Raw genomic sequence first — 8,974 nt, 5'->3', positions numbered from 1 at the left:
GCCAATGGGCACGAGGGCGGTGCCGCGCGCTTCCAATGGGAGCGGCAGGGAGGCGGGCGCAGGTGGTGGCCGCGGGGCGCTGCTCTCGCCTGGGCGCCCCCCCTTCGCTGCGCCCCCCGCGCCGCCGCTGCCGCTCCCTTCCGGGCCCGCGGCCCCCGCGCGGCCTCCCCGCAGGGCCCGCCGCCGGCCCCGCCGCGCTTTGTGTGGGTGGCACCCGGGGGTCCCGGTGCCCCGGAGCTCCCCGCGGGGTTTGGGCCACAAACGGGCACGAATGGCGATTTATCCCGGGGTTCGGCGCGGGGCCGGGGCTGGGGGCGAGCAGAAGCTGCCGCCGGCTCCGTGATTGGGTGCGGGCGCTGCGTGCGGGGAAAACCGGGGGCAGGAACGTGACAGCGGCCGGGTTCGAGTGTTTTATCCGTGCTTTCCTCCTCCGGAGCCTGTCAGAGTCTGGGGCCCAGCCCAAGCGCTTCCCTTCCGTTCCTCTGAATTCCTGTGGTGCTTGTGCCTGTGTGCGTGTGACCGGCGTGAGGGGACCGGCACAGCCCGGTGTGACCGGCCTGAGGGGACCGGCACGGCCCGGTGTGACCGGCCTGAGGGGACCGGCACAGCCCTGGGGAGCGGGCACAGCCCCGGTGTCCCGGCCCGGGGAGCGGCACAGCTCCGGGGAGCGGGCACAGCCCCGGTGTCCGGGCTGGGGACCCGGCACGGCCCGGTGTGACCGGCCTGAGGGGACCGGCAGAGCCCTGGGGAGCGGGCACAGCCCCGGTGTCCCGGCCCCGGGAGCGGGCACAGCCCCGGCAGCTGCGGGGTTTGTGTGCCCAGGCTCGCTCGGAGCCTGCCCCGGTTCCAGCTGCTGGTGTTGGCAGCAGCAGGAGATGGAGGGGACGCGGTGGAAGGGGAAGCCTTCAGGAAACCCTTCCTGGGGGTCTGCAGAGGGGACAGGAGCCCAGGGAGGGCTGGAGTGTGCCAGGTTCTTCCCCATGGTGCTGGCACTGCCCAGGCTCCCCAGGGCATGGCAGAGCTCCAGGGGTGCCCAGGGTGGGATTTTGGGGGTCTCTGCAGCACCGGGGGCTGCACTGGGTTCTCCTGTGGGTCCCTCCCAGTTCGGGACGTTCTGGGATTCACCCAAAGGTGGTTCTTGGCTTTCCTGGAGCTCTTGGCTTGAGGCTGTTCAGGAGCCAGGGGTGTTGCAGAGAGGCAGCTTTGGACCCCTCTGTACTGAGGAATGAAGCCACCAGGCAGGTTCGGTTTGATCCCTGCTCCTCGGTGCTGTGATGAAGCTGCTGCAGGGCTGGGCTCTCACAGGGGCTGTGCTGCTGCTGCTCTGCCCTGGGACACTGCATTTGTGCTGGGCCACTGTAAATCTGTGCTACAGCAAGCATGACCCTCCCTAAACTAAGTTTCCTTTAACCAAAAAGAGTTAATTTTAAGGAGCTCTGTCCATCTGAAACATGATAGCATTTCACCCACAACATCGCTTATTTCCTGGGAACTTTTGCTTTTTTTCTCATCACTTTCCTTTTCCTGTTTCACTGAAATTCACAGAGTCAGGGAAACCTTCAGCCTGGAGTCTCAGACTTACAGTTACATTGCAGCAATTGCATCAAGTAACTGTTGGAGCACCCAGTAATTGCTCTGTGACAGCAAGTTCCCAATTCTTGAGCTTCCCTGTAACAAGAGGAGGAAGTTGGGGCGGGCTGACCAACTCCTGCAGTGCCAGGAGGAATCCTGGAGGAATCCTGGAGGAATCCTGGAGGAATCCACGGCTGTTCCTGCCTGGTGAGAGGCAGCAGTCCCTCCCATGCAAAGGAGATGTAGGTGGATATAAAGTGATTCCTTGTTGCAGAGCTGATGTTCATGGATGAAACATTCACTGGAACATCTTTTGACAGGAAAATTCTGTCTAACACTCCGTGGTGGATTGTTCTGTTTATGCTGATTGGAAAGAGATAATTGCCTTGAGTGGCCCAGTGGGACCAGAATAGACATGATCCTGTATATGAACATGATGTATGAGATATGTAATAGATATACAAAAGGACATAAAATATATTTATATTTATATAAAATATATGGAAGGAGTCACTTTTGTCAGTAAGTCAGAACACTTTGGTAAAGACCCAAGGAACACAGGTGTCACGTTCCAAGTTTGGCTTTAGGATGAATGTGGGCTTTTATAAATAAAAATAAATGAGAGGTTCAGCAGCTTTTGATGGGAAGTCAAGAGCACAATTCTCTTTCAGGGAGAATCCCACCCATGTCCTGTAGACAATCCTGGCTGTTGCTCGTGGGAGGTGCTCAGCTGCTCCCCCGAGCTGTGGGGACAGTGCTGCTCTCACTGGGAGCTGGCCTCAGCTCCTCTCATCCACAGCTCTGCAGGTCTTTTAGATCACCCAAAATACAGACAGCTCCTGAAAACTCGGAGCTATTTCCATATGAAAGATCATAAGAAATTTGATGTGAGTTGGGCAAACCAGTCTGGCCAGCCCTGCTGGAAGGAACTCTGTGGGGATTTCACATTTATGCAGGGCTGTGTTTTATTTCCTCCTGGGATGTCCAGCTGCACTACAGCCAACAGTGTCAGCATCAGGGGGCTCTGATTCACCTTGCAGCTTTAAATCTCATTTTTGAGAGCAGGCAATCCACCTGAGAGCAGAAATAATCGTTGTGAGCTGCAGGCTGAGCCACCCAGGCAGCAGGGGAGGGAAGGCTCTTGGCAGCCAGGAGAAACTTGGTGTTCCTTAATTAATTCTGGGCGGTCAGGAGGACTCGGGACTGGTGGATTTCCCCTTCCTGACTCATCCAGGGCTCAGGGTGTGCTGTGGGGAAGGGTTTGCAGAGCCTCTGCTGCTCCACGTTCCTTCGCTGGAGCATCTGTTAATAGCAAAGATGGATGACAGCTAAATATGTCACCACAAGTGAGGGATTTGCTTAATGGGTTTGGATGCCACTGGGATCCTCCGGGGCTGCACGGGCGCTGCTGGAAATAATTATTTGTCATCTGGTAAAGAATTCAAGAGGGTTTGTCCGTTTGCAGTAGCAACTGAAATCCTGGAGCACTGCAGAATTTGGCAGAAATCCTGTCATTTCTCACAGCCTGGGGTTATTAATGACTTATCACTGTGGGATATGAAAGGTGTTTTTCCTTTTTCAGTGTTCTCCGCTAACCTGATTGTTGCTTAATAAGATTTTCTCTTTTTAACCTTTGTTCTGGACCAAATATGTTCTGTCTTGTCACAACTTAGGGGTAGAGCCATTTGCTACCATGGCTTAATTAAGGTACTTATTTTCATTTATATTTTCATAGGGTCAGTCACTCTCCTTTATAAATGAGGCAGCTCCTCAGTCATGCTCTGGTTACACAGGAGAGCACATTTGTATTCTGCCCTTCCTTGGTCTGGGTGTGCCTCACTCATGGCAGAAGTGACCTGAAGCTTCATTATTTTTATGTTTGTAAGGCTCGTGAACAATCCACAGTTCCCAGATCCTTAGAGAATACAGGATTGGCCTTTTGTTCCTAAATCTGTTAGAAATCCTGCTTTTGAACATGGCCCAAGAAGTGAATGTTGGAAGTTGGTGGGGGGCTGAGGTGATTTCTGAGTTTTTCTGATATTCCTTCACAATTTTGGATACACCCCAGGGCAATGGAGAGGCCTTTGGTGAGGTTTTGGTGCAGATGAGGAGTTTTTATGAAGTTCCCATATTTGATCTCAGGTCTGCTGGCAGAACAAGCAGCACAGCTTTGCCTGGGAGGGGTGTGTCAAGTTTGGAGCTGCAGCTTCCAGAGAGACCGGGATGGAACCGAGCTGCGAGAGATCCAAATTGTCTCATTTCACCTTGAAGCTCTGGGTTTAATTTAGGCTCTAAATTGTCACTCCTCGAGTTGCAGGTTTGGCTGAAAGGTGTGAGATGGCTGCGAGCTGGGGGAAGCCTGGGGGGAATGAGGTTCCTGGGGGTTCCTGGGGGTTCCTGGGGGTACCTGGGGGTACCTGGCCAGGTGAGCTGCAGTTCTGCAGGGCTGTGCTGGGCTGAGGTTCCTGGGGGTACCTGGGGGTTCCTGGGGGTACCTGGCCAGGTGAGCTGCAGTTCTGCAGGGCTGTGCCAGGCTGAGGTACCTGGGGTTACCTGGGGGTACCTGGCCAGGTGAGCTGCAGTTCTGCAGGCAGTGCTGGGCTGAGGTTCCTGGGGGTTCCTGGGGGTTCCTGGGGGTACCTGGCCAGGTGAGCTGCAGTTCTGCAGGGCTGTGCTGGGCTGAGGTTCCTGGGGGTACCTGGGGGTTCCTGGGGGTACCTGGCCAGGTGAGCTGCAGTTCTGCAGGCAGTGCTGGGCTGAGGTTCCTGGGGGTTCCTGGGGGTTCCTGGGGGTACCTGGGGGTACCTGGCCAGGTGAGCTGCAGTTCTGCAGGGCTGTGCCAGGCTGAGGTACCTGGGGTTACCTGGGGGTACCTGGCCAGGTGAGCTGCAGGTCTGCAGGCAGTGCCGGGCTGAGGTTCCTGGGGGTTCCTGGGGGTTCCTGGGGGTACCTGGGGGTACCTGGCCAGGTGAGCTGCAGGTCTGCAGGCAGTGCCAGCCTCGCTGCTCCTCTGCCCGAGCTCCAGGATTGCTGGCATGTGCTGGCAGCTGGAACTGGGTCAGTGTGTCACACCCAGCCCGGGCATTGCCTCGGGCACAAAACCAGCCCAGGGCTTCCTTTTGTACATCTGAAAACGGGCAGGATGGTTAAAAACTCCTCCACTGCCCCGCTTGTTGAGGGGTTTTGTTATCAAAATCTAAAGGAGCTTAGAGAAGTGGAGGAAGCTGCTGGGAACTCCAGGCTTTCTGTTCTGGCAGGGTTGTGGAAGGAAAACTGGGAGCTGATCCTTGTTAAGGGGTTATCTGATGCAGGAATCACCTTTTGGCCCAAGCACTGCAGCAGTCGAGGCTCCTGCTTGCTCTGCAAGGTCTCTGATGTCCTTTCCTGCAGGAATAATCACTGTGGGATGCTTTATTTTAACTTCTGCAGTGCTGCTGCCCTGGATTGAGGTGCCATGGGTTAAAATTGGAATTCCTGTTAGATTCAGCAGCCCAGTCCATATGAAGTGCCGTTTATAATATTGAAGTTGTTTTGGAAAGCTGCCTTGCAGTGCATGCAGTGAGGATAACAAATGCAGCAGAGAGAGCTCGTGCCATGCAGCAAACTGGGGCTCCTGCAGCCCTTGGGAAGGCTGGGCTCAGCAGTGCTTCCTGAACTGATTTCTGTGGGTTTAGGGTGAGTTTATCTTGTCTCTGCAGTCAAACTTCTGAGTTTTTGAGGTCCTGATCTGGATTTAGTCAGAAATAACCATTACATGTTAACTACCTTGCCTCAGGCAATAATAAACTGTTTTAAAGTCATCCAGATTTATTGCTCTTAAATGTAACCACCTTTTTTGTTTTCCTTTTAAATACTGTTTGTGACTAAATAATTTTGTTAGAGAAATGTGTGAGTAACTGTGCACTTCTACAGCAAAGAGGGTGTTTTGGGGGAAAATTTTATTTTCCCTTAATGAGCTGCATATGCTGATTGATTTCAAGTACAGGAGGATCTGGAATTGTGGAGGAGTCTTGTGGAGTGCAAAATTTAATAGAAAATAACTCCCAATTTGTCAAATCCCAAGCACTGTAAATCTTCATCCCTGTGCTGGATGGGAATTTGTCTCTGTTCCTCTTTCCCAAATATTTCCTCTGTTGTGTTTTCTTGGTCTTTATGGAGGATATACAAAACTCAAAGCAATTTGAATGTTAAAAATGGCATTAATTGAATATATAAATATTTGGGGGGGAAAGGTGTTAGTTTAAATCCTTGCTGTAATTGTACAGTTGTTTAAAACTGGGCTGAGCAACTGCAAACTTCAAACTTAAAAAATTACATTTTGTTTGTCTAAGTGCTGGAATCTGATTCCTGGGAATAGAGGGGAAGGGAGGAAAGTTGTCTCAGATATCCTTACACCACATAACCATTGTAGTTTTAATATATATGTAAATACATATAGCTTTTAGTAGTCTGCTTTGTACACAGAGCTGATGTCTTGCAGAAGTTTGTCTGTGGTTCTGCAAAGAGACTTTGGCTAGAGCCTGATCCGTGAGAATTGATGGAAATCAGAGTAATTTGTTGGCTTTGAGGGAAAGGAAGTGGATGGAAATAGAAGAATCTGTCCTTTGTGTTGCAGCCTCATTCATCTAAAAATGCCATGTCAGATAAACACATGAGGTTTCCATTAATATTTGTGTGCAGGACTCAGTAGTTAAATAGTGAGTTAAGAGCAAGGTTAAAGGAGTTCTTCACGAGCAGGGCTCTCATTATTGCTGGGGAAATGCCTCAGACACTGAGTGAGGCAGGAGAAGCTCATCCAGGCACGCCTGAAATCTGCATTTTGTTGGTGGCATTTTGTGGCAGGTGCCTGGCACTGGGGGGCTGTGCCCATTGCCCTGGCAGTGCCCAGCCCTGGAGCCAGAGCCATGCCAGCTCATCCCCTGGCACAGCAGAGGGACAGACAGCCAGGGGCAGGGCTGTGCCCCTCCAGGCTGGGAGATTTCCCCCTGCTCCCAGCTTGGTTCATCCCCTGGAATTCAGGTGTGGGGTTCTGCTCCCTGAGCAGGGCGTGCTGCCAGTCTGTGCCCACCTCCTGTGAGCCCACCTGTGTGCTCTGCTGGGGCTGGCAGCGTTTCCACGGGCCTTTCCAGCCCTCTCCATGTGTCTGCAGCATTTCCATGTGTCTTTAGCATTTCCATGTGTTTTTCCAGCCCTTTCCATGTGTCTTTTTAGCCCTTTCCATGTGTCTTTAGCCTTTTCCATGTGTCTTTTTAGCCCTTTCCGTGTGTCTTTAGCACTTCCATGTGTCTTTTTAGCCCTTTCCAGCACAGCCCCAGGGAAATCCTCGGGGTGCTGTGGGGTCAGGGGTGGGTTTGTTGCAGCTGGAGCTGTCCCAGGGCAGCAGGGTCCCCATCACCTGGGCACAGGTCTACCCTGACACCTGCAGCCTTCTCCAGAGGTCTCTGAGGAGCTCCCGTTGTGGTCAAACTGAGCATTGACTTTGTTTAGCAAGATCAGAAGGGTTTCGTGGTGCTGCTGTGCCCTCAGTGCTGCCAGGTGGGTGCTGGCACTCCCAGTGGTGTCCCTGGCCTGGCACTGGGCACGGGGTGGGCCCCAGGGCTGCTGCCTGAAGCCACGTTTGTCCCACAGCAGGCACTGTTCTTCACCCAGGCCAGTGAGCTGGCATTACTGGCCCTGCAGAGATCAGCAGTGGGGCAGCAGCAGGAGCTGCTCAGAAATCCCAAACCTTCTCTGGAGGAAGGATTCCCAGTCCTGTCAGTGCTGCAGCAAGCTCGATCACTGATCTCAGCTGGGTGTCCTGGGCTTTTTCTCCTCTCTACAAAGGTTTCAGTCAACAGGTGCAGGCTTTCAGTCACAAAAGTGTCTTGGTTCACGTCAGTTTTGGAAGGGAAAAGTCTCATGTAAAAGTCATTGAAATGAAAACTCAGTTCTTTGTGTGCACCGAGATCGTCCCTCTGGAGACAAGTTTTTGTGCTTCCTCACAATGGCTGAAAATTAGAAGGTTTTCATAATATTTCAGGTTGTTACTCTCCCACAAAGAAACAGAATGTATCCAGCTGAGAAAAATACCTTCACTGTTCTTTTCAGGAGCTGATGGGGGCTCTGAGTGCAGAATCCTTCTCAGTATGGAGAGAAGGGTTTGTTCCCATCTGGCCCTCGCCTGCAGCCCTGCAGAAGGGGCTGGGAGGGGCTCTCAGCGTTCTCACAACACTCAGAGTCTGCTCTGGAACCTGAAAACCCCAGATGGAGCTGCAGCCCTGTCCTGCTGCCTTGGCTGTGTGTCCTGTGTGATCCCAGGAGCTGGGACAGAGCTGGCCACGGCTCCTGGCACTTCCAAAACTTCAGTGCTGCCACGTGGGAAGAGCTTGGGAAGGAAATTCTCTTCTCCCCCAGCTTTCCCTGGGCCTGGGTGTTCCCAGCTCCTTGGGGGAAGCTCCCACATCTCCCTGAGGTCATGGACCTGGTTCCCCCTTCCCATGAGCTCTGTGGCCATTTTATTGTAATGGCTGAATTAGTTTGATTAGCTAAATGTACATTATCTAGGGTGGGTGCTGAAATGCTCTTTAGATGGGACTGCACATGGAAAAATCTCGTGTTTTGCTGTCTCTGGACTAAAGAATTCCAGAGTGCCACGTGATGCTGCTTGTACTGAGGCAGTAAACCTTTTAATTAATTAATTAAGCTTTGCAGGAAGTAGTTTTATCCTTTAATTAATTGATTAAGCTTTGCATGAAGTCGTTTTTGATCTCCCTTCCTTACCGGAGCATGTATTTTCACTCTTTGCTCTGAATTTATCGACTGAAAATTGGAATTTTGGAAAAGTGGAATTTTGTGAGAGAATCTTGAGGGAAGGATGGGCTGGAGCCTGGCTTTGCCTGTTTGTTTTGGCCCCGGTTGTGGGTAGAGCTGCAGGAGCCTCTCAGGAGCAGATGGTGCTGGCAGGGCTCCTGCTCAGGACGGAATTCACTGTGAGCCAGCTCCTGCCGGGATCCTGGCGGGCTCCCCCGGCCGTGGCACTGCCAGAGCTGCTCCAGAGCAGCCCCACCATTCCCGGGGGGCTGTGCCAGCCTTTGGGGTGCTCTCTGTCCCTGTCCCACTGCCACAGCCCAGCCCTGTGTTCATGGGGGTTGGAGCAAAGCTCTGGCAGATGGGTGCCCGGCTCCCCTGGCTCATCCCAGGGATTTCCTCCCTGTGTTCCTGCAGAACATTTGTGTAGGAAAGCCTTCCCATGGGCACGGACCAATCTGCTGCTTCTCCTCCAGTGCTGACCCCAAAACTGCAGTTTTTGTTCTCAGAAGGCAATTTTTGTTCCTTGTTTGGGAATCTCCTTGGGCAGGGCCACCCTGAAGATGGAGGGCTTGGTTAAATGGCCCTTTTGTTTCCAAACTTCAGCGATTCCTGT

The sequence above is a fragment of the Pyrgilauda ruficollis genome, unplaced genomic scaffold (assembly GCF_017590135.1).
Source record: "Pyrgilauda ruficollis isolate IOZ18807 unplaced genomic scaffold, ASM1759013v1 scaffold148, whole genome shotgun sequence".
In the NCBI taxonomy this organism is placed as follows: domain Eukaryota; kingdom Metazoa; phylum Chordata; class Aves; order Passeriformes; family Passeridae; genus Pyrgilauda; species Pyrgilauda ruficollis.
This window is presented reverse-complemented; position numbering follows the sequence as displayed.